The sequence below is a fragment of the Oxyura jamaicensis genome, chromosome 1, assembly GCF_011077185.1.
Source record: "Oxyura jamaicensis isolate SHBP4307 breed ruddy duck chromosome 1, BPBGC_Ojam_1.0, whole genome shotgun sequence".
In the NCBI taxonomy this organism is placed as follows: Eukaryota; Metazoa; Chordata; class Aves; order Anseriformes; family Anatidae; genus Oxyura; species Oxyura jamaicensis.
The window spans coordinates 87,056,846-87,080,957 of record NC_048893.1 but is presented as its reverse complement, the minus strand read 5'-3'; the positions used below and the strand labels follow the sequence as shown (position 1 = coordinate 87,080,957).

At 42.4% G+C, this 24,112-nt stretch overlaps 3 long non-coding RNA genes across 6 annotated transcripts in view; 1 reads left to right on the top strand and 2 right to left on the bottom strand.

Annotated features, from left to right (window-relative positions):
• Positions 1-1,166: 1,166 nt before the first annotated feature.
• LOC118160325 lies at positions 1,167-9,635 on the bottom strand. Of its 2 annotated transcripts, none has more exons than XR_004747417.1 (3): positions 9,556-9,635; positions 5,615-6,746; positions 1,167-3,653 (listed from the first exon to the last, which is right to left on the bottom strand). It is a non-coding gene; the product is annotated as an uncharacterized LOC118160325 (long non-coding RNA). The 2 variants fall into 2 exon arrangements; XR_004747418.1 differs by having other exon boundaries at positions 1,167-3,447.
• Positions 9,621-24,112, top strand: part of LOC118160326 — a 69,228-nt gene continuing 54,736 nt past the window's right edge. For all 3 annotated transcript variants that reach the window (XR_004747421.1, XR_004747420.1, XR_004747419.1), the window contains exons 1-2: positions 9,621-9,731; positions 10,597-10,738. This is a non-coding gene — a long non-coding RNA (uncharacterized LOC118160326). The remainder of the gene's footprint in view (positions 9,732-10,596; positions 10,739-24,112) is intronic.
• Positions 15,201-21,973, bottom strand: LOC118160327. Its single transcript, XR_004747422.1, has 3 exons — positions 21,963-21,973; positions 17,435-17,588; positions 15,201-15,360 (listed from the first exon to the last, which is right to left on the bottom strand). It is a non-coding gene; the product is annotated as an uncharacterized LOC118160327 (long non-coding RNA).

Below are 24,112 nucleotides of genomic sequence, written 5' to 3'. Positions count from 1 at the left end.
CCAAAAAAAAAAAAAAAAAAAAAAAAAAAAGGGTAAAATAAAATAAAATAATCACCCACTACTCAGCTGTAGCTGCTTTTGGATTGAACAGCAGCTGTTGGGTTCTGTGTGACACCATAACACACCAAATCAGTTCAAGAAATGGAAGACTGTCAAGCAGATGCTGCTAGGACTCTCAGGGAGGGAAAGCATACTAGGAATTTTGCTGAGGTACATCATTTCCAATATTGACCCTCTAGAAAAGGCATTTTTAAAGATTTGGTCTATTATTGCTTGTACAGTGCATCAGAGAGCATCTTCAGAAGTGCAAGGGTTATAGTAAATGGGGTTATATGAGGCTGGCGGCCAGTCAATAATGGGGTTTTACAGGGCTCCATTTTAGGGCCAGTTCTCTTCAAAGTTTTCATAATTGACTTGGATGCAGGACTCAAAGGAATTGTAAGTAAGTTTGTGGATGACACTAAATTGGAAGGAGCCATGGACTCCCTCAAGGGTAGGGAGGCCTTGCAGAGAAGTCTCGACAAATTAGAGGGTGGGGCAATTAAAACTGCATGAAGTTTAACAAGAGCAAGTGCTGGATTCTGCACCTGGGACAGGGCAACCCTTGATATATGTACAGGTCAGGGGAAGAGTTTGTTCAGCCTAGAGAATTTTGGTCTGTCCAGCCCAGAGCAGAGCAGGCTGAGGGGAGGCCTCATGGCGGCCTGCAGCTCCCTCACGAGGGGAGCGGAGGGGCAGGCGCTGAGCTCTGCTCTCTGGGGACAGCGACAGGACCCGAGGGAACGGCATGGAGCTGGGACAGGGGAGGGTCAGGCTGGGGGTTAGGGAAAGGTTCTTCACCAAGAAGGTGGTTGGGCACTGGGACAGGCTCCACAGGGAAGTAGTCATGGCACTGAGCCTGCCAGAGTCCAAGAACTGTTTGGATAATGCTCTCAGACACATGGTCTGATTTTCGGGTGGTCGTGTTTGGAGACAGGAGTTGGACTCAATGATCCTTGTGGGTCCCTTCAAACTCAGGATATTCTATGGTTATATTATGACTGCATGATACCATGTAGGGGTATTGGTTCAACCTTTGAGCAAAGTTTATTTAATGTCTCTCATCCAAGTAATAATAGGAATAATGCCTGTCAGAGAGGATTGATAAGGTGAGACCACAGAAAAGAGGAATAAATAAGTATTATTTAAAGTCAGTGAGAGAATAACTAAACATAACATGCTGAGTTCATTATTTCTAAAAAATTGTTATTAACTTAGTCAGAGAAACCAGTCACCAGGCAGGAAACAGCTCATAAGCTGAGGATCTCTAGAAAGAGAAACATGGCATAGAAGTGGTTTGTAACTAATTAAACTGAAAATATATATATATATATATATTTGAATTGAAGGTTCTCTCATTACTAACAGGAAAAAACAGAGAATGCTGTGGTAACTTGTAACTGCTGGTGTGACTAAGGTAATTAAAGAGGCCCATATGGATTTCAGACCACCCACCCACCCCAACCCTTAGTCAAGTCAAAACAAAGCATTAATTTTTTGAAGAGCTGCAGCTATGGAAAAATATAGGCCTTTAAAAAGCTTGTTATTAGACACTGCCAAGATCATTTTTGATAAGTATTTCTGTTAATTTGGCAATATAAATACACTGAGGATTTTTACTACAGTACATAAGGCAAGGTGAAAGATCTTTGGCAGGTGTTCCCCTTCGGGGCATGTCTCTCAGGCGTAGGAGATGCAGGTGGCAAGGCATGGTGACATCTTCTCAGGGTTGCCAATTTTCACACATTCATCTCAGTGAGCCAGAATCTCCTTTCTGTGATGTGGTAAAACAGGATTAATTCCATAGAAATAGATGGTATAGAGCCAGCATGGGTTCACCACTGGAATGTGAAGTCCCAGGCTCTTCTGTGTAGAGTAGCAAGGGACACCTTGTGAAGTGAGCCACAGATGAGCCCAAAAAATCCATGGTCCTCAGCATTACACTGTGAAATTTTCTTATTCAATTGATTTAAGAGCCTAATTGCCATTTACATGCAAAATGAAGCTCCTGAGTAATTTGTGCCATTCCCACAGTCAGGAGTTCTGCAGCTATTAGATTCCTTGGTTTGCATGTGGTACTTGTATCATAGCACCAAAAATTGTATATCCCCAAATGTGGCTTGTTGGCTGAAGTCAAAATGCCCAATAGTCAGTCAGCTAGTGCTTCCCTCAGGGCTTGACACAGTGCTCTGTGTGACCTCTCTGTAGAGCATTTCTGGAGGCTGTTGCAACACTAAGAACTGTGGGACTGCCGGGGCAAATTGCCATGGCCCTGTCCTCCATTAAGTGTCTTCTACCTCTTCTAATGTTTTAGCTTCCTTGGAATGACACAGTTTCTTGTGTCCTCCCTCCAGATGATAATGTTCTTAGTTCTTATGTGCAAATGGATCATGCAGCCTGAAGAAAACAGGTATTGTTTTCAGGAAAATGCCACTGCTCAGTGGTTGTCTCTCAGAAGGAGGAGGGAGAGGAGAAGGCCTTTGGGGGTTTGCTTCAATATGGCATGCAGCACCTGTTTTTCTGCCTCTGGAGGTCCCAGTGCACCTCTGTCCTCACACTTCTGGTGGGGCAGCCCATCCTTTTCCCTTTTGCCCATATGGGTTTCCTTCTTCCTTAGCCAGAAACTTTTGGATAGGATCACCTCTGACAGTCTACATCACATTTGGTCATCATTTCAAGTTCAGGTCTGTCAAAACTAGGTGGAGAGTTTTTGCATGTCACAGACACATTAGGAGGACATCATAGCTAAAAAAGAAAGAGAATAGAAGCATAGTTAGGTTTATACCAGTAGTTAATATGAAAAGTGGGGGGCTTTTTGATCCCTAAGTATTTTCTGTAATGTGTTGAGGAGCTGCACAGAGATGTTCTTGTATCTTTGGAATTGCTCATTTTCACATTCTCCTTGTAGTCCTTACTGACAGCTTGTAGCGGTAAAGTAGAGAGGATCAATAAGGTGAGTCCCAGCGTAAAAGTAAAGGAAAGCAGTAGTAACTGCTGCTCTGGTCACTATGGAGAGAAGTAGCTGTGGCTCACACATCTGCCCCATGGCTAAAGAAGAGCTAGAGGGAGAAGATGCTCCTGAGCTCATCCCAATCCTTCTGCTGCCCACCTGCTTTCAGCATTTGTCCCAGCTGAGCTCTTCCCCAAGGCTGTGGAAAGGACTCCTCAGCAGATGGAGACAGCAGAAGTGCCATTGCTAGACTGGGGTTAAAGGATCAGTGCACAAGGGATCAGTTTTGAGCTGTTGGGACTGGATTAATTGACTGCCTGTTCCAAAATAATTGGTAACATTGCAAATTAGCATCATTCCCTCTCTGCTGAGAGGAGATTAACATCCTCCACAGGTAATCAGGTCTTTGAAACTTGATGTGATGTGTTCCTGCTGCTCACCACAGAGAAAACACAAGTCTGTAAGAGAGTTGTGGCAGGGCACTGTTTTAGATCGTTTTTGCTAAGAGATGTTGTTAAGAGTGGAGCTTTTTAGTTCTGTCCTTTAACATGCATGTGAGGTGCTCAGAGATGGATATTAAGACACAGATAATGACTCAGGAATATCAGGCAGGTAGGCAGAGCAGGCTCTTCAGTGCAATCGCAGAGAGAGAGAGAAAGAATAGCTGCAAGTACATTTCAAGGTCAGCTTTATGAAAGAGAAACAAAAGTCTGTAGACTTGGAAGACTGGTGGCTTCTGGGTGGAACTGGTGCCTGCTTTTATGAAGGAGGACTGCCGGAAAAAAATCCTGCATATTGTGACAATATTTCAGGGCAGCAAGTTTTGGGAAGCTCTCCAATACTGTGACAAACCAAATCTCAAGAACTGTGACAGATGAATCTCAGAGGGTTTGAAATTGTGAGATTTGTCTACACAGAGAAGTTGCAGTGGCTTTAAATATCTTGATGGAGTTAAAACTCTGTGCTCTCCTTTACAGTGAATGAATGTTATATTTGTATAAAAGTGTATTATGCCAATATAACCATTTCTGTATGTGAAAAAAGAGACACATTCCTGACTAAAATAGTTATGCCTGTAGAAAGATTGGATTGGAATTACTTAAGCAGAATATGTGGATCATACCAAACCAATCCAAAAGACTGCAGCGTGGTCAGCTGGGAGATGGTTTATACCTATTGTATCCTTGACTAAGACTAGATTTGAGACTGGAGTAAACTGATTCTGTACCTCCTCCTAGCTTCTGCTACAGCTTCTAGCTTTAAGGGACTGGATGAAACTGGCCTGGGAGAGAGATCATATCCTAATTTTTCCATCCCCATTGCTGTGGAATTTGTCATTTGCAACTAGATATATAGTAACTTTGATAATTCACAGAAGTGGATTTCAGTAGGTTGAAAATTGCCTAGATAGACTTAACATTTTTGTTTGAATTCCTTGGCTTATCATGCAAGCTTATTCCTGGATTTTCTCACATCTTCTGAACTAAAACAACTCTTATGGGGATTACTTTCTACAGGTATATAACTTTCTGTAGGTTCCTATCTATTAGACAGTTAAATGGGAGCAGGAGCTTGGGTGTGAGTTGGACTCCAGTGGGTAATGGAGTATCAGCAAAGTCCGAGCTTAGCCTAAATGACTTCATTTGCCTCATTCCAAATATAATGCAGACAACATTATTCTAGGCAGCAGCAACAACAAGGGACTTCCACATGCAATCATCTAGGGTGCTGGGGAGAATATCTCCTACAAATAGATGTCAGAGTTAGCTGTCCTGGAAAAGAACAGTGCTGCTCAAGGACCTAGAAGAAGGGGGGGGGGGGGGGGGCCCAAGCAGATGAGTGTCTTGCTGAGTGACTGAATCCTGCTTTATGAGTAGATGGGATTGAGGTTTCCAAAAAGATAATACACCTGGCACAGTTGCTGGTAGTCTGGAATTTTTGACTTTTTGACTGACTGACAGTTTCCTTGTTTGGTTAACAGATGAACAGAGTTTCAGTGTTGTTTCTCTGTGGTGTTTCTTTACCTTCTGTAAAACCCCAAATCACATAAAGTCACTAAATATTCACTAAATTTTATCTTCCTTAAACCTATATTACTTTAGCAAATTTGCAGTCAGTTTATAGCAATGCTACAAAGTTTATCCAAAATCTCTCTACTAATCTGTATAACTCAAAAGGATGTTATGTATTAGCATGAGTGCAGAAGCCGATGATTGTACGTTATTCTAGCTTTATATTGAATAACAAATGTCTCTGTAGCTCAGTAACCTGCATGCAAGAAAAGGAATATAGCTGAATTCTCCCACAGGTGTGCTGTGTTTGCAACATCTGTGCTTCAGTTTCTTCTTTGTAATAAGAAGACAAGACCTGCTCCTGTCAAGTGCTTACAGCTTCCTGAATGATGGACAGCTGCTATAATTGTTAAGGCTAACAGCACCTCTCTTGCTTGCACTAGGAAAATGGAAGTCCACAAAACAAGCAGCTCATCATGTGAAATATTTATGCATTCATCCCAATAAAAGCACCTACCCCATCTGCTAAGCTGCAGTGAAGCAAAATACATTTTCTGTAGTTTAGAATGTCTGTAAAGGGCTTCCTAACTGATGCATGTGAATTTCAACTTACCTTCTTATTTCTCTTTACTGTATCTTCCGCCTTTAGAGAGTAGGTCAGTCGTCCCGGAGCACTGAATGCAGAACATATTGTTTGTAATGCATAAATCCAGGATCCATTGTAGAAAATGAGTTCCAATGTCAGTGGTCATGCTTTAAAAATGCCTTTTCTATGGCATCTTCTTACTCAAGCTTAGTCTGATTTTTGAGTAATGTAGGAGAGTAGAACAGCAGAACTGCACAGATCAAAATCTTAACACATTTGTTGGGCTACTCTGTGTTACAGTGGATGCTTAACAATCTGAATTAGGGATGAAAAGGGAGGGAAGATAGGATCATGTGTTAGTCCAGGATTCAGAGACCTGCAGTCCTTAGCTGCCATGGATGTCTCTCCATTCCCCATCTGTAACAAAACACATTTAACAGCTGCAGCCTTTCCCTTTGGGAAGTCTTATGAAAGGGTATCTTGATCTTTATCAGCATCAATTAAATGTCTAGGTACCATACAGCTGTGTAAGCCAATCATGTAAGCAGGCAGAGCATTGTGTTGGAACAAACCATTTTTTTCATGTGTCATATATTGACCAAAAGACTTTCCATTACAGGTATAAAGCAAATGCAACCTAAATTCTCATGATATAACTTTTAATTTGAAAAAGAAGCTGAAAATGTATATATTATATTTGTAATTTCTCTCAGCAGTAACATGTGAGATGAAGTTTGATGGACTTCTGAAACCTTCGAACAACTTATCAGCCATCTTTTAGGTTCTTTGTCTCTCCTTTTCTTCACAGTAAGCATTTTCCTATCTAGTTAGATATGCCTGCCACTAAAGGAGGCAGGCATGATCATATGTGTTCAGGTGGTTATATGTGTTGGGTTGCATTTTATGGCTCAGTAAATAATTAAGAATCTTACAAACTATGTGTCTTGGAAATCATGAAATAGCGTGTGATTTTAGCACCTTCTGTAGCCTCAGTCCTTTCAGGTTCCTGCTCAAGCCAGAGAGTGACTCAGGTATGCCTTCTGTGCCTTGCACACTGAATACAGCATCAGGACATAGTGAAGAAGTGGTGTGAAAGTGTTGCTCAGACCCACAAGGGGACAGAAGATTCCTCCAGATGTCTCTGCCCTTCTCCAGTCTGCTGTAGGAAAACACAAAGCATTAGACTTAAGGATATGTTTCTCACTTTGAGCTTTTAGGAACCTGATGAAATTGTAGCTGCCTTTGTCGCTTCTTCCCTGAAGCCTCATCTAGCCTTAGCTGAGATAGGAAAGAATGCTTTCTACATTGGGAAGATACAGAGGGAAGGCAATAAGTAGTAAAATAAACTTTAAAATCTAGTTGGAGCTGATGATGCAGTAAATTCAGCTGCTTGGTTGCTGCCTTGCAGTTGCCATTTGTTTCTGGCATTACCCACTAATGTAGTTGAAAGGCTAACTACTTAAGTCATTGAATGGCTTCTGATTATTCTTTCCTCTGTTTTATACCCACTATATACTTTCATAAGGTGGACTGTCATTACGGTGAAGGCAAATTTTCTATCCTTTTGCTAGGGGCTAAATGTATCAGAAAATAAAGCCACAAAATATTTATAGTATCACTTGCAGTGTATCTGAGTATACCTAGAGTCTAAAAATACCTATTTTAATTAGTGACCTCTTGGGGGTGAGCTGGTCGCTCCATTTTTAGTTCCAAGATATCGGAGGAGGTGGAACTCCAGGACAGTTTCAGGGCAATAATGTAGCACGGATTTTCGCTAGCATAGTTACTCGCCCAGCAGAGGACTTGGGAAAGTTTGTGATTGTGCTGTTGAACATCGCAGTGTGCTTGTGCAATGACTACAGTGTGACCGAGACATCTTTAAAGTCACAATGTTCTGTGTTAGAAATCCCAGTGGTGGCTTAAGTGATTAAAACACGGGGGAGTAAGAAGTGCTAGAGCCCACTGTTGTGGGAATGCAATTACATACTAAGTTCCTGAATATAGATACACTTGATAAAAGTTATTGGTTGATGGGATACTATTTACATGGAACTTGTCCCGTAAGAAATAATTACAAAGTTAATCAGTGATATCAGTTATTTTTTTTTATGTAGTTATATTAGGGAATTCACCTTTGAGTTCTGCTCATGTGTTGGAATAAATGTGAGCGTACTTCTAAAGAGAAAGGCAAAATAAAAATACCGTGTTAAATCATTTACCAAATTTATAGTCTGTCATATCTTGCTGCATGTCCAGCCATGTTGGGCAGGGTTAATATTGCTGTGGAAAACTGAATCAAAGATTGTCTGATTTACTAGATCTCAATCTTAACCAATATTATGTTACATTAATGGGAGGATGGAGGTGGAAGCATTTATTATACACAATGCAATAAAACAGTAAATGTAATTGAGAAATGGCTGTCTTGTTATATTTACTTTTGTTGTCCTGAAATAGTAATAGTAGTAGAGTATTTCCTCGAGCCTCCCTTTACTCACACCTCTTATCTCTAGACACATGCAGAAGTCATTGCAGGATAGCTGGGGAAGGGGCTCAGTTGCTAAGTTGCCACCAGGAGTACCGGTCTGTGTGTATATTCTGACCCTACAGTAATTTCTTGCTCCCTTTTCACTGAAGAGCGAGCTCCTTCAAGCTTTTTTTTTTTTTTTTTTTTTTTTTTTTTTTTTTTTTTTTTTTTTTTACTGCTGAATAAAAGCACGTGAGTGCAACAGCAGATACCGCTTATTCCTGTGCTTGCACAGTAATAGCACTACACTGACTTCGGAAGAGCAATGCTGGGTCCTGAGTGTAAACCAGATCAGACTGGCATCCGTGGGGTGGAGTTTTCAATGGGGCGCAGAGGAGTGAGGACGGTACCCACTACCTCGTGAAGCTCCCTTAGACCTTTGTGAAAGTGCCACGTGTTGTGCTTATCTCTGTGTTCCTAGTTAATAGCTCTGGATGATTTAATAACAGTGAAGTTAGGGCTCCATACTATGGATGTAATGTGATTAGTACGATATGCTGTTCATGTGCAACCGGTGTTGGATAGCTGTGCCATTCAAGGACACCCATAGCTTTCAGCAGTGGTTATGTTAGATGGAGAACTTGAGCTAACTTTGCTGAAAACAATGGGAATCTTTCCCATGACTCTGATTTGAAGTTAGATAGAGCCATATTTTGATATGAAATTTATGCATACCTCATAGAAAATGTCCCTTCAGGAGAGTGTTGAAACATAATGTTGGAGGAAGGTTTAAGAGAAACTTGTACAGCTGTGGTCAGAGTTACACTTGAGACTGTTCTCATGGATGTACAAGCTGGCCTCTACCAACTCCATTTGCAGCAGGACCTCTCTTTTATCTAAGGGAGGTGGTATTTTTGGTGGTCTGTCCTTTCAGCTGCCCTTCCTCCACCAGCTATTGTCAAATGCATTGAATTGTTATATGACTGCTGCATTTATTATGCTGTTATGTGACTATGGATTTATAGAGATGAAAAGTCCAATAGGTCTGAAATGATTTCTCTTTCTTGATGGCAGGAGCTGTGGTGGCAGCAGCAGGTATATGCTAAGAATATCTCTGGAGGAGAGAGCAAGAGCAAAGATACAGGTAGGTATCATTTTGCACACAGATACTCTCCTCCCAAGGGAATTGAGGAGGTAAGGCAATTAAGCTGGAAAAAGGCAGTGAAAATCTTTGTCTAATTCTGCAAAGGTTTAACCAAACCTCTGGGTTTGGTGGGAGATTCGTTTTAAGAAAATAACAGCTTAAAAATTCCCTTTATTTGTCTGCTGTCAGTCAGAATCCCAGTCCGCTGCCCCAGTGGTAAACATTTGCTTCCATGCTGTGTGTGTCTGTCTCTGTGACCCCAGCCCTTTTCAGCCAGCAGGAACTAACACTGAGGAGTCAACATGTCTTTATTACTGAGAAGGCACACTATCTGTGTTCAGATATTGCTGCTGTTACCTTGAAAATCTGGCTGTGTAGTGCTGAGAGCCAGAAACATTCATAAAACTGTGTTTCACTTCCCAGGTCCGCTGCTGAAGCCTGATTGTTTGGTTGTAGTTGGTGGTGGCTTCACTGAAGATACACCAGCAAGACTAGCACAAATAGCACTCTTAAAAAAAAAGTCAGCTACTCAGGTGAGCAGAAGGAGCTGCTATGGGGTATTTATTTCAGGTTAGAAAGTGCCCTTGAAGGTAAAAGCTTCTAGTTAGTCACAGAATAGGTAGAGCAGTGGTAACAGATTCTACCAATGTGTTCAAGCTCTGACCATAAGGCAGTCTCTGCATCACAGCTTCTGTCCTTGAATTCATACTTACGGGTTGCATTGATGTGGAATTTACAGATAGCTTTCCACCAAGAGCTGGATAAGAATGTTAACGTGCTCTGCACAGACATTTAAATGCATGTTGAAATTAAAATAGGTTTTGGCCACATTACCTTGGGCTGGTTTATAGGCAAGAGCATGGTAGGTTCCATTGGCATATATTAGAAGAGCTGGTAAGAGAGATGGGTATAAGATAGTAATTTTTGTAGATAATTCACTTATTTAGGCTAGATAAATGTCCAAAGAATAAGGAGCTTCACAAGGATATAACCAAGGTAAGTGAATGGGCAGCAGGCTGACAGATCTGTGTTGGTATGCATGTATATTACTACATACTGGAGAGCTAAAGGCAGGTAAGGAGTATTAATACATCTCATGTGAGTTAAATACAGCCACAGAGCCAAGGCGCTTAACACCTCTGACTGTCTAATGGTGTTTCATTAGCACCATGCTTTTGAAATAAGTTCTACCTTTTATGGATGACAGCACAAATTTACACCATTTCTTGTATTTTGCTCAGAGACTGGCCTCTCGTAGAGAAAGGACCATGCAGTAGATGAATCTTGCATGAACTGATCACCACAAAAGACTATCAAAGATAAAGGGTTCTGTAGTCCATTACCATTCTTCTGAATCTTTCATGTTATTAATCTCATTATAATGCCTCTTTTCAACAGGAAGCTATCAAATGGATCCCAAGAATTTAGACATTCTGACCCAGCTCATTCAGATTCACTTATCTCACAATAAAAAGCCTAGCTGGAATACACCAGCTGTACAGAAGAAGATAAATAGTTCAGATGTCTATTTGGAACCACTGTAAGTAGATCTTTTCTCTCCAGTAATGTAATTTTATCTTGCTGTATCTAATTGCAGGTAATTGTTGACTCTAACTATGAGGTTGCTCTGTTTTCTGTTTTAATAATGTCTCTAAAGCCTGAAGCTACAAGAAGACTCAAAATTATTTAAAATTGTTTCTTAATGCTTTCAGGGATTTCAGTAGCTCAGAACTATAGTATCTTCTTTTATGGAAAAGAAGTTCTGAAACCTCCTGTAAGATGAGAAAGTTCATGAATCGGTTCAGTAGTCAACCCTGACATGTGAGACAGAGACTAAACTAGCCAAGTGTTCTTTTAACCAGATCACACCCCGAAGCCATTTCTGATACTCCCAAAATGTAGAGTTGTGATATGACGCTTCTGTTTCTGTGATACTTCACTGATTTACATATGATTTCCATAAGAATATCTGTTTGGGGCAGCAGAATAACTAGTTGCTGTGCACTGTTAAAGCATATTGGTGGCCTTATATTCATGGCCAGTGTAACATCTGGAATTTGACTCGGGATGCTTCCTTCCAGCCACAGTCCTCCCATGCCTGAGTAAGAGCTGCCTCTCCATTAATCTGTAGGTGTTTGTTCCATTTGTAGCTATCCCTGTCTTTTAAATCCTTCAGCAAATTTGATCCCTGCACTAGAGGGCAGTCAGAGTCAGCTGCACCAGCTGGTAGGTACATCACAGGAGCCCCAGGAAAAGTGGAAAAATCTGTGGGCAGGAGCTCCCAAGTCTCGGGACTTGCCTTTTGGTCTTTCATCCTCTTAGTATTAGCCCTTTGCAAGCGCCAGAAATGAGCAGCACACACTCTGTTGTTTCTAATCGTGAATGAGAAACTGAAGTGTAGTGGCTGGATCCCTCTCCTGAAGGCAATTATGCAAGTCAGTCCCTCTTCCTTGGCTGTTCTTAAACTCAACGTGGCATGTATTGGGTATTTTTTGGGCCCACCTCATAAATTTTGTATGTAGTTAAACCAGAATGAAAATAACTGGATAGTAATGAAATGCTCTAAAAATTGATGAATGACACAGTTCCAGTGGGACAGGATTTGGACAGTGATCATTGATTTCAGCAGACATCTACGTGGCTGGGTTTGTCTAGAAATTCAAGGGTGATATGTCTACATAGTCTTTATACCACTGTACAAACCATCAAAACATTTCTGTCTTCTCCAAAGCTTTGTGCTATTCACAGATCCAATTGACTTGCTCCTCACCATATTCCTGAGTGGCAAAATTCACTTGTTTGGAGGGTCCTGCAACATTTCAAGTCCGTTTGAATTGTAAGACACTGAGAGTATCCATTCCCTTACTTGCTTTCTCCCTGGGCTGTGTGAACATGTCTGGCTTCTGGCTGCAGGTCGGTAGGGACCCTTGGGCTGTGCCCTGTGGTGTGTGGCATGCAAGGGCATGGTACATCCTTTTAGACAGAGAGCAGGCTCCCACGGGACAGGACTCCCACGGGACAGAGTTCCCATGAGATTTGGAAAGGAAAGCCATCATGACTGGAAGCATATGTGAAGCACAAAGCAGAATAGAAGATGGAGTTTGATGGCAATGGGTCTGGGACACCATTTTTTTTAGGATAAAGGAATTTTTCTCCTTCATAGCTAGCACTGCATTGTCTGTGGCATTATGAGTTTGCCTCTTGAGAAGTAGGCATTGCCTGCTGCCTTGGACAAGATAGTAGGCATTGTGGTTGCTAATGCCAGCCTGGCCTAGCAGACCTTGCAATGTGTTGAAGGAGAGCCCTGGCAGCCACCTGCTTGGAAATTCCTGCCCTCGCGTGCAGACAGATTCACAGCACTGCAAGCGTGAGGAAAGCATATCGAAATAGGAACCTGATGTAAATACCATGCTGATGAGTGAATAGCAAGTTTTAATAAGGAGCAGTCCTCTTTGCAGACCAGCCCCAAATAGGTTTTGAAGAAAAGCTGTTCTTTTTCCATCAAAAAGCTTTCCAAAGATAGGGAAACATACAGCTCTGTTACCAGCTCTGGTAATGTACCATGCCACTGAACTCTGTTAGTGAATCTTCCTCTTCTTGTACCCTACATGGACTGCTCAGGGCAGTCCCTAGCCCAGTAGCAGCCAAACCGTGTTTTTTAACATCTGCAGTCAGCAACCTTTTGTTTTGGCTTGCTGCTGCTGTTCATGGCTCTGTCACCGCAAACACAGACACAAGCATTACCGAAAGCAGAGCCCCATATGGAGGTGCTAGTTTGCACCTGGAATTGATCCAGGTTGATTAAGTCTTCCTTCTCCCTTCACATGCTTAAGCAGGAACCAGGAAATATCTTCAAGATATTTTTTTTTCTAATTCCTGCTTTTCATAAAGGACCGGCAATCTGTAAACATCCCCAAAGCATAAGGTGTGTTCCAGGCATTTGCTTTCTCAGGTTTCAAGTCTGTTTACACTATGGTAAGACTAAATAAATGAAGGGCAATAGTAGCATCTCTTTGCTTTGTTTTCTGGCTGGCATTTCCAGTCTGGTCTGGAACATCTGAACTCAGGGATTCCCACTGTTGTCAAAAGATGAATATGTTCAGGGCCAGTCCTGCGTTTCTTTTATTTTGCATGCCCTGAACTCCCACCAGTTTCACTGGATGCTGACACTTCTTGCCAATGGCAGCATCAGATCTGCCAGCAGGAATCTTCTGTGTTGAGGCTGGAGGAGATTTATGTCACATTTCCATGTGCTGAGTGTAATCCTTTTGCTGCAGAATAAGGACATAGGGAGTACAAGATCCTGCCATTTTGATTCCATAGTATTTCACAACGCCATGTATTCATCATTTCTGCAGGGGACTGTATGGAATGCAGGGCAATAAGGAGAATGGCTAGAGCATTACAAAGTGTTTGTCCTGATCACCGAGTCTTAATAGCTCTCAGCCATGAACAAATCAGTCCGAAGAAGATAAACCAAATCCTTCTTCTTATTTTTTCCTTTTTATTTTTTTTTTATTTTTTTTTTTCTTTTTCCTTTGTCTTTTTCTTTTTCCTTTTTCTTCCCCTTTTCTCCTCTCTCACCTTCTCCTTTTCCCTTTTTCTGTTTTTTTTTTTTTTTTTCTCTTTCCTTCTCTTTCTCCTTTCTCCTTTTTCTCCTTCTCTCACTCTGCCTCCCTTTCTCCATCTCCTTTTCTTTCTCCTTCTCCTTTCCTTTCTCCTTTTCCATCTCCTCCTTTTCTAATCTCTCCTTTGAGCACCAAAATTTCTTTTAACCTTCTCTTCCAAATTTTCAGACAGCTCTGGCCTCAAACAGGAGCTTGTATACCAAAATCCCATGAGAGAGGTCTATTCTTACTGTGTTTCTGGCCTATTTTTACTATCAAGAGAGATGGATGCCCTCTGATGCATAGGGTGGTATCTAGAGTTTTGGACTTTTCCTCTGCCCTCTGTGGCACTAGTCCAGAACACACACCCTCTTGTACGTGAGGTACTTGTCCACATACAAGGGGAAAAAAAAAGTCACTACAGAGGTGAGCTGCTGTCAGTATGGAGAGCAGAAGGGTGGGAAATACCATAGAGCATATGATATGAAAAGAGCATATCATAAAATGACCACCTGAAAGGCCCTAAGAGTAATGGACAAAGTGACTGAACTTGCTCACGCTTCAGGTCGGGCTTTTTCCTATCTAAGGTACATTACCCAGTTGAGGCATTTTTCCTTACAGTAATGTTAGTAGACTAGGTACTTGATTTAGGGATAAGAAACTGAAAGACTGTAAGAGAGATAAAGGAGACATTTGCTCCACAGCACATGGGTGGTAGGGCTATTCCCAAGGAGAAAATGCTGGCTCATAGAGATGGACCTAGGTCACTTCTAAATGAGGCACCAGGTACTCTACAGTACCATTCCATCCGCCCGGCGCTGACAATGAATCCCCACGTAGCTGTGTCTTTCTGTAGCTTTGTTGGCCTTAAAACTGGCTTGGTCTTATCTCTGCAGACTGAGGTCGAAGATGTGACTTGGGTTGTGAAAGAAATGGCAGACGAGAGAACTGAAGTACGCTCCTGGGTGCTCCACACCAGGGTGCAATGTCCTCTTAGCAGGAATACAGGGGGAGCTTCTTCTTGCAGCACTGTGGCTGGCCCTGTGGAAAAGCAGAGCTTTCCTCTTCACCAGAGCTCTCAGTCTGCCACCTCTCACCAATAGTGCAAGGCATCATTTTGGGAGCACAAAGACATAGGCCTCTGTCCCTGAAGTTTACAAATAAATGAAATGTGTCTTTAAAAAAATGTTGACAGTCCTACAGTCATCTAAAATCCCTAGTGGATCTAAATCAAGTCTTCTACATAAACCTTGTTAAAGGCTCTGCAAATCAAATCCTGCCTCCTTGGAGCTTTTCCCCATAGACTTTGGTGTGCTTCAACAGGTATGGCTAAGCTGAAAGGCAAACACAATAGTGATGACACCCAGGGAGGGAGGAAAATCCAGTACATTGCCTTCATACTGCAGAATATATGCAGGCAAGGGCAGAAGGGATGGGGGAGCGACAAACCCCACTGTGTTTCACTGAAGTCAGAAGAGTTGCTGGAGAACCATTTCCATGGCAGCAGTTCTGTTGGGTTAGTAGTATTTTTACATAACAGTTTTTCAGACTAAAGCTGCAGTTCAAAAAGAAAAAGAAAAAGAAAAAAGAAAATAATAATAATAATCCGTGGGTTTAAAGCAAGATATATTTCACTTCAGTTGTCTCCTTTTCCTTTCTTTTTTTCCTTGGGAAAAATGTCTAATGGAAATTATATGTGTCACTTTGACACAGTAGTACATAAAATGAGAAAACTTTTCAGAATTTTTTCTCCTCCTGTTTTAGAAGTTGATTCAGGCCTGTAAACAGATGCATTCTTCACTGCATTAGCAGTTTATTCCATTTTTAATCAGCCACATGATGCTATCCAAATATCATTTAACCTATAATCGTCTTTTGTCCAGAAGCCCAAATATTTGTATTGCTAGTAAGAACTCATTAAGGTAGCATTCTCCAGTTTTTATTTTTTTTCTGAATGCTGCCAAGAGGTCAAGTTACAGTAAATTCAGAGAGCTGAAAGGCTACAGCCTGAGTACTGTCCTTAACTATAAAATAGCTATTATGGGAACTAAGTATCCAGTTAGTACAATTACATATTTCTGGTAACAGCAGGTCCAGTCTGGCTCAAAGGCAATACCTGGTGATGTATAATATCATAGCCTATATGGAAGTTCCTCTGTGAGGGCAAGCATAGAATCCTAGAATCCTAGAATCATTAAGGTTGGAAAAGACCTCCAAGATCATCTGGTCCAACCATCCCCCTACCACCAACGTCACCCACTAGACCATGTCCCTGAGCACCACGTCCAGCCTCTCCTTAAACACCCTCAGGGACGGTGAGGCTACCACCCAGGGCAATCCGTTCCAATGCCTGACTGCTCTTTCTGAGAAGAAATGTCTCCTCATTTCCAACCTGAACCTCTCCAAGCATGATCACCTCAAAGCAAAAACATTAAAAATCCTTGAAGGTATGCACTGTACATGGTGTTGCTAGGAATGTTGCTTTTCTAAAAAGCTAATCTTTTATTAAAGCAAGAAGTTTGTGGGCTTTTTTTCATCACTAAGAGATTGTGGCAATGTGCTAGGCAAGGGCAGGTTATGCTGCATTCTAACAAGCCTGACCTGGCAATGCTGAAGGGAAGGCCAGAAAGAATGCTCCATGCATGGCAATCTGGAATTGTGCTTACAAGCAAGTATTCTGGTACCATGGACATTTCAGGTCTGAAATACATGCACAGCCTTTAGATCAAAGGATCCCTAAGTGGTTTATTATGCTGATCTATCTAATAATGTTGTGCAAACTCCAAAGTACCAGTATTTGGTAAACATTACCCACCTCTGATATGGAGCAATTGCAGGAATCAATCGTAGTTACTCTCTAACAGCATGTAGCGAATGAAGCTGTGATTTGCGGCTAGAGGGAGGGAAGCCCTTATTCATTCAGATGACAGGACAAAGTCTTGTAGCTGATGCCCTTGCCGTAATTTTACGTGTTCTTACTTTGATCTTACAAAATGAGCAGAAGAGATTGAATGCCAGGCTAGGGGCAAGTCCTGCATTGCCTGAAGGAGCTCACAGGGGGGTGTGCAAGCACTGACTTGGGGCAGCTGAGATCTCCTTGGGGTGTCCAAGAGAGTGACCATGGGGAGCAGGCCTTCAGTTCTGTGTGGGTGGGTTTGGGGAAGAGGCAAAGAGGAGGGTGAAGGGGTCCAGGCTTTTGGAAGACACCTGATGCCTCCTCGCTCCATTTCTGCCTTGTGTTGCATAGGCAGCTGTGCAAGCAGCACTGGGTGCTTCAGCACTTCCACCAGGGTCTGCGAGTTTCGGCTGTGGGGTTCCTGCAAGTGGCTGGCACTGGGTGTTTGTACACAGTGCCCAATTGTTGCTCAGGCTGGAGAGCAGTATCAGCTGCATCAAAGGGAGCTGGTCTGGAAATATCTCTGCCAGGTTAACCACTATTGACTATATTAACACATGAGGTGGTACAACAAGTGGCTGAATGTTTGTCATGGCAGGTGACTGCAGAAGATTAGGAAGGGCAGCAGGCTCACTGCAGGACAGGGCAGCGTGATCTTAAGAAGGCAGAGAAATGACATGAAACTAGTACAGGAAGAAGAAAACTCCCTGACTGACTCCTCTTACTGACTTACCATTCGTATGGATTAATGGTATTGCAGTGCTTTGCTGACATCTGAATAGTAAAAGGTTCAAATGACGTTCTCCTGTGTTCAGCAACAATACTGCAAGTCAGCCAGAATCACCTTTTTTCTCTGCAGGCATGGCAGAGCAGAATGACAGTTTTTCCTGTTTTCCTACAAGGAAAAAAAAAAAATAAAAGGAATTAAGCTGTTAGAGCTAGGGTGATCTTTTTTCTAGGCGTGGCTGGGTTCTGGCTGGTTGTTTTTTACTCCATGGCAAGATTTTTCAGGTTTGTATTATTTTAGTTACACATGTTACTGTTTCAGTCTCTCACGAGCCCAAATCACTGACCTAATACATCTGAGATAAAATGCATTCTTTGATACAAGAAAAGCTGTGTCCTTTTAAAAAATAAAACACATTCTCATCAGCAAAACAGTGTCTTTAAGGATCAGGCCTCTGGTTCTGAATTTGCAAATGAGTGCTGATTCAAGTAATCCAGTATTTTACAAGCTAGTCAGCACCCCACAATGTCATGTTGAGGCTCAAAATATATTTCAAACGGCTGTGTGCTAAAATCATGCATGTGTCCACCCATTTCTTTACAGTACTACCCTAAGTACAAGGTCAAAACTTTACTGTAATTTAGCTAAGATTCTTTAAAGAAAGAAAATCCATTATGCTTTCCTTCACCATTTTAGTTTATTATGTGTTAATTTAAAACCTTTTGCTGCAGTGGAGAGCAAAACATAATCAAAAAGTGAACCTGGCTAGAGGCAAGTAGTGAAGATAAAGACACTTAATTGTTCTGACCCTGCAAAGAGCAAATCCCAAGCACACAAATCAGTGCTACTAACAGAAAAACAAATCAGGTCTTTAACATTCTCACAGCTATATCTGAGTCATGGCATTTTAATAACACCACTGAGAATGCTATTGAAAATCACTTAATTATTCAAGGAAGAAAATCCCTGGCCTAGGCTTTCTACCCAATCTCTTCTTGCCATTGCTGTAGGATTGCTTTGAAAAAGGCTGGCCTTACGCTGGCAGAACACTTGTGGAAGGAAGTCTGTGGAGTTCGCTTTAACTGCGAGCTGCAGGAAATAGTGAAAAACTGAGTGCTATGGTAGGTGCTGTCAGGCAAATGGCCAAGTCCAAGAAGGAGAACAGGCACCTGGACTCATAATGATCTCCGTGACAGGCTGGGGCTTTGATATCTTCAGGGAACTGGTCCTGTATCTTCCTTTGTCTTTTTAGAATAAACATACCAAAGTTCAAAAGCTTGCTTAGAACAAAGAAAGCGGTGTGTTTTCAGAACCCATGGGCAAACTGGGCAGCAGTACAGAAAGGAGAGTCCTGGCGAGGATGGTTAGAGAGCCAGAGGCAATCGTAGATTGTCTGCCATGCAGAGGGGTTGTGTTATGGTGCTGGACGGAGAACAACAGTGTGTGCTGAAGCATGTGTGGTGATACCTCACAGCTCACTGACGGCAGTAGTGCCAGTGAAGCTCCAGGCACACTCGAGGGATGCACTAGTCCCAGGGCAAATGAATATTCAGGGTGCAGTGGTGGCTCTGAGCATCTACCACAGGCATCTGGAGTGCCCCAGGTTTCCTAAAGAACCTCAGGGCATAGGAGAAATGAAATAGCAGCATGAGCTGTGCCCTCCAGTTACTTTGTGTCCTTGTAGAAATCCTCAGAGGCCACTAAACCAAGTGCACATACTTCACAGTCCTTCACAGAGTCAGGAAAATACCATCTCCCTGAAAACCTTTCCCCCTTAAAGAGATCTAGGAATGTGTCCATTGCAACGCATGGCTGCAGCGGTCTACTGAATTGCAACACGTATAGCTTTGATTTAGGAGTCGGCAAGCCCAGATTCCATCAGTAATCCCACCACTGATGAGGAGTTCCCCAGGAGTCATGTGGCCTTCACAGGCCATGCCACTTCAAGCTGACGGTGCTGCCCTCTTAGACTCACTGCTGCTTATTGCTGGGGACATGCATGCTATGCAAGCAAAATCCTGGTGCAGCACCTTCTTTCATGCGCTGTTGCTTCTGTACTCTGTGTAGAAGGCCTTTCAGACCAGCTGTGTATGCTCAGGTACAGAAAAACACTGCACCAGAAATGAATCCTTCCCTGGGCAGGCAGTGGGGAAAGAGGGTTTGTTCTGCCCTTCTTCAGGTATCCAGGAGGTTGGTCTTGATGGCAGTGAAACCTGAGAGCTGCTCTTTGCTGAATCTCCGTTTGTGATCCACGGTGGACTTTGTTTTGCTTTGCTTCACAGTCTTCAGGGTTGGGTCAGCAACCAGCCCTTCCAGCTTGCGCTCACAGGAGCACAGCCCACTGTAAAGTAAACAATTTTGCCTCTTTAGCGTAGAACTTCACTTGTGGCTCCTGTGAAATAATCTGGCTGTAAACCTAGCTAGGGAGGTTGAGCAGTTTTGCAGAATTAAGACTAGCAAATGAAAGCCTCAGTTAGGATCTAACTCCCAGAGGTGGATATGCTCTAAGGAGAAATACAAAATGTATTTTCTTGGTGCAAAAGTACAACATCACTGAGTTCATTATAACATGTCAGGATTTCTATTAGGATGGGAAGCTTGAAGATGAATGTATACTTTTTGAGAGTGGTGGTGGTGGGGAAATAAGAAATACAAAGAACCATCACATATGTATAGCTGCTGGGAAAAAAATAAAGAAAAATTCAAACCCTACTGCATACAAACAGAAGAGATATCATTTTAAACATTTTGAGTGCAGCACTTGTGTTTGGGGTGACCAATTATCCGGCACATTTTCATGGCTAGGGAAATGAAAAATATTACAGTAATTGCAGGACTTGATCAATAGATGAGTCATTTAATGAAAAAAAATTGTAGCAAAGAGCCCAAACCTTTTAATTCAAATGCATTTTACACTCCAGTCCTGTTTAATTATGCAGCTATGGCAACTTGGATGGAAAGTGATAAAGACTGTCTGTATCAAGTGGTGTAATAAGATTTTATTTGTAAACTGCCAGTGAAGAGGATGATAAGTATGACTGGATCCTGACCTCTCCTGAGTAGTGTTGCATTTACTTAATCCAGCTGAAGAGCACGCACACAGAGTTAAAAGGAGTTTAGTAAAACTTCAGCAAAACTGAAGACTCATCACACTTCGAAAGGCAGAAAGAGGAATATATGACAGCTTGCATTGTGACCTAGAAACTGAATCTCTCCACTTTTTATATCTGTTCTGCACCAAAACCAGAAACATAGCCCTGCCCTCCTCCAGGAATTGTAAAGTGTAGTCATGCAGCCTTTAAAAATATATAGAAAATACAAGTATTCTCTGAACTTACTGTAGGCCTTCGTTTTGTTGTACTTTTTATCTGCCTTGGTTCTCCTAGTCTTTGGTCTTCGGTGTTTGCTAAAGCTATTCAGGAATGCAGTGCCAAACAACGCCCTGTCACAGCTCTGCCGCTTTTATATGGGAAGGTGGCCTCTCAAATGTGCTCACCCTAGGCAGTGATAGCTACCTTCACCCCTTCACCCACAATTAAGGTTGCACAAGCCTGCCCATTACTAGTCTCTTCTTCTTTTTTTTTTTTTCCTAAGTTGCTTACAACTTTGCTGAATTCTGTTGTTCAGAAGTTAGCGCTGAAATTTTCCACGTTAGGTGTCTTCCTCAGGCCTTTTTTGCTTAATTTAAAATAGAACTTAAGTGTCACCCAATTCTGAGACCAAGATGATGCAAAATGTGTATATGTGCTCATGTCAGAAATCTTACTGTCAGTTGAGAAGCTCTGGTGCATTCATCACTCCTCAGCCTCGTTGGAGGTCACTACAAAGTTCCTCTTCTTTTCAGAAGTACTTTTTGTCATTACTGCATTTCTTAACATGTGAGAAAAGCGTAGGACTGGAGCACTCAGGCTGTGCCTGGTTAGAAAGGGCTTTGAATTTGGAAATTGTTCTGTAAAAATGTGCCAGCCTTTCACGTAGAAATCAGCGTAAGCTGAAGTGTCACGGCAGTGGCAGTGCCTGCTTCCTCTCAGGCAAAGAGCGCAGGCACCAAAGAGAGGAGGGTCAGCCACCGGCAGAGGCTTTTCCTCTCCAGATCCAGAGCTTACTGGCTGGGTCTGTTTTTCATCTAGAGACACTGGAGCATTGTGCAATCATCAAGGGAATTAAGTTCAACCAAGGAAAATAGCGGGTTCTGCCCCTGGGACAGGGTAATGCCGGACACAGGTACAGATGGGGAGATGAGTGGCAGGAGAGCGGCTGCGCAGAGAGGGACCTGGGGGTGCTGGCTGGCAGCAGGCTCAACGGGAGCCAGCAGTGGGCCCTGGCTGCCAAGAGGGCAAACCACAGCATAGCCAGCTGGTCAAGAGAGGTGATTCTCCCGCTGCATTTAATGTTGGTGTGGCCTCACCTTGAGTCTTGTGTGCAGTTCTGGGCTCACAATATAGAAAGGATGTTAAGGGGCTTGAATGCATGCAGAGGAGGGGAACAAAGCTGGTGAAAGGGCTGGATGCATGTCCTGTGAGGCTGAGGACACCTGGGTTGCTCAGTCTGGAGAAAAGGAGGCTGAGAGGTGACCCCACAGCTCTGTACAGCTCCCTGAGGAGGGGAAGTACTGAGTAGGTGCTGGCCTCTGCTCCTGGGGAAGGGTCAGACTGGATATTAGGAAAAAATTTTTCACCATGAGGGTGGTCAAACACAAAAGCTTCCTACTGAGGTGGTGGATGCCCCGTGCCTGTCAGCCTTTAAGAGGCATTTGGATCATGCCCTCAATAACATGCTTTTTAACTCTTGGTTAGCCCTGAAGTGGTCAGGCAGTTGTAGTAGGGGGTCTCTGAAGATCCCTTCCAACTGAACTATTCCATTTGTGTTCAGCACGCAGTTTGGAAATACCCTGGGAAACTAGGTGCTCAGGGGTTCTTCCTGGGGTAAATCTACAGAGGTGAGTTTTCCACCATGAGTAATTTCTCTTTTATCTCAGACAGTGAAAGGTTGATGAAGAGCTGATGTTCTAGCAATGTATAAACCTTGTGAGGACTATGGTTAAATTCTAATGTCCCCACTCTCACTCTGTTTTTCTTATTTCTTTTAATACTTTGGAGGCTGCATTGAATTTAATTTCACACAACACCATGAATGCTGCAGCCACTCAGAACCCAAAATTGTCCTTGCAGCAGTATTCAGCCCCCCTTTATGACAGGAGAATGGTATGGAGAATACAGAGAAATACTTGAGAAATGATGATGTCAAGGTGACAGGCTTGAGAGCTACATCCACCTCTGGACTCTGCTCATTAAACTATCTCCTCTAGGACTTCTGACTCTTCCCAGAGAGCTTCAAAGTATTACCATTTTCTTTGTATCAGGCTTCTTTTTCTCGTCTCCTCTGCTTCTGGCTTATGTTAATGAAAGCATTAGTACATTGTGAATAAAGTACATTAGTACATTGTGAATAAAGAACACCTCTGTGGCTAAAAGCAAGGGTTATGGCAAGGTGTCATACCATTCATCATGATAACTAGGTGTCAGAAAGAAAAGTCAATTTTTTTTTTTTTTTGAGGTGCATATTTACATTTTTACTCTTCTGAGAGGATCTGTAGAAGAAGATACGATATGAACACAAGTCCAGAGCAGCTAAAGAGACAAGTTTAATGCAAGCACAGGCAACACAGGCCTTTGCCTTGGGCAGCAGGCTGCTGGGGCAGCAAAGTGATGATTGCCGAGTGCTTGCTTGGCCAATAAAAACCTTTAGCTGCTGTTGGAGCCACTTCTGCCACAGCAGGGACCTGGGTTCCTTCATTGGCAGCTTCTGGAGGACCCAGTGCATGAGGGCAGCTCCCCAGGATATGTGGCACCTGTTCCGTTTCTTCCTTCCCTCCTTCTGCCCTGATGCCTGCCTCTCCTCTCCAAGCAGCAAAGGTAACTTTGCATGTGCTGCACAGTTAACTTCTGTAAGGGAAGGTGGAGTTACTGACATACTAGAATGAGATGAATAAGACTCTTGAACATGACTTCTTTTATTTAAAAATATTTAGTTTTTCCTCTAAAATGCAGAACACTGGCTTCTAGGAATGATCTATGTATCTGACTGAGGCTTTGCCACTCCTGAGTAATGCAGTCCTATCAACCTCAAGCCATTTCATCTCACCATTGTACGTGCTCTTTCATTCTCTCCCCCATACACTTATATTAAAAATATGATATATCCACTCACTCACATAAATATACATATATAACAAATGATGTCAAGAAATAATATATATCCAACCTCTTCTAAGTATATGAACAAAACCAGCAGGACAGTTCTCCGTATTCTATGGTCAAATTTGCTCTTGTTATATATCCATTAAGAGATGGATAAGCCCAGCAAGTTCACACTTGTGTTGTGGATTGCATCAGGACTGATCATCAGGAGTTGGACTCGATGGTTGTGGGTCCTTTCCAACACAGATATTCTGTGATATTCTGTGATCATCGAGGTAAGATCACAAGGCAGATCACAGCTGCACTGAGCTTACAGAAGTTTTCAATGACTTAATGAAGTTGGAAATGTTCATTTTAGAGAAACCTGCAATGCTAGAGTGGCTTTAAAACAAGATCTCTGACATGCCATTGATGTTGCTTAACTCTTAGTACTAATGAGTTTAAGTGGCTTAGTTACCTTAAACTGCTCTAAAGGCTTAGACTG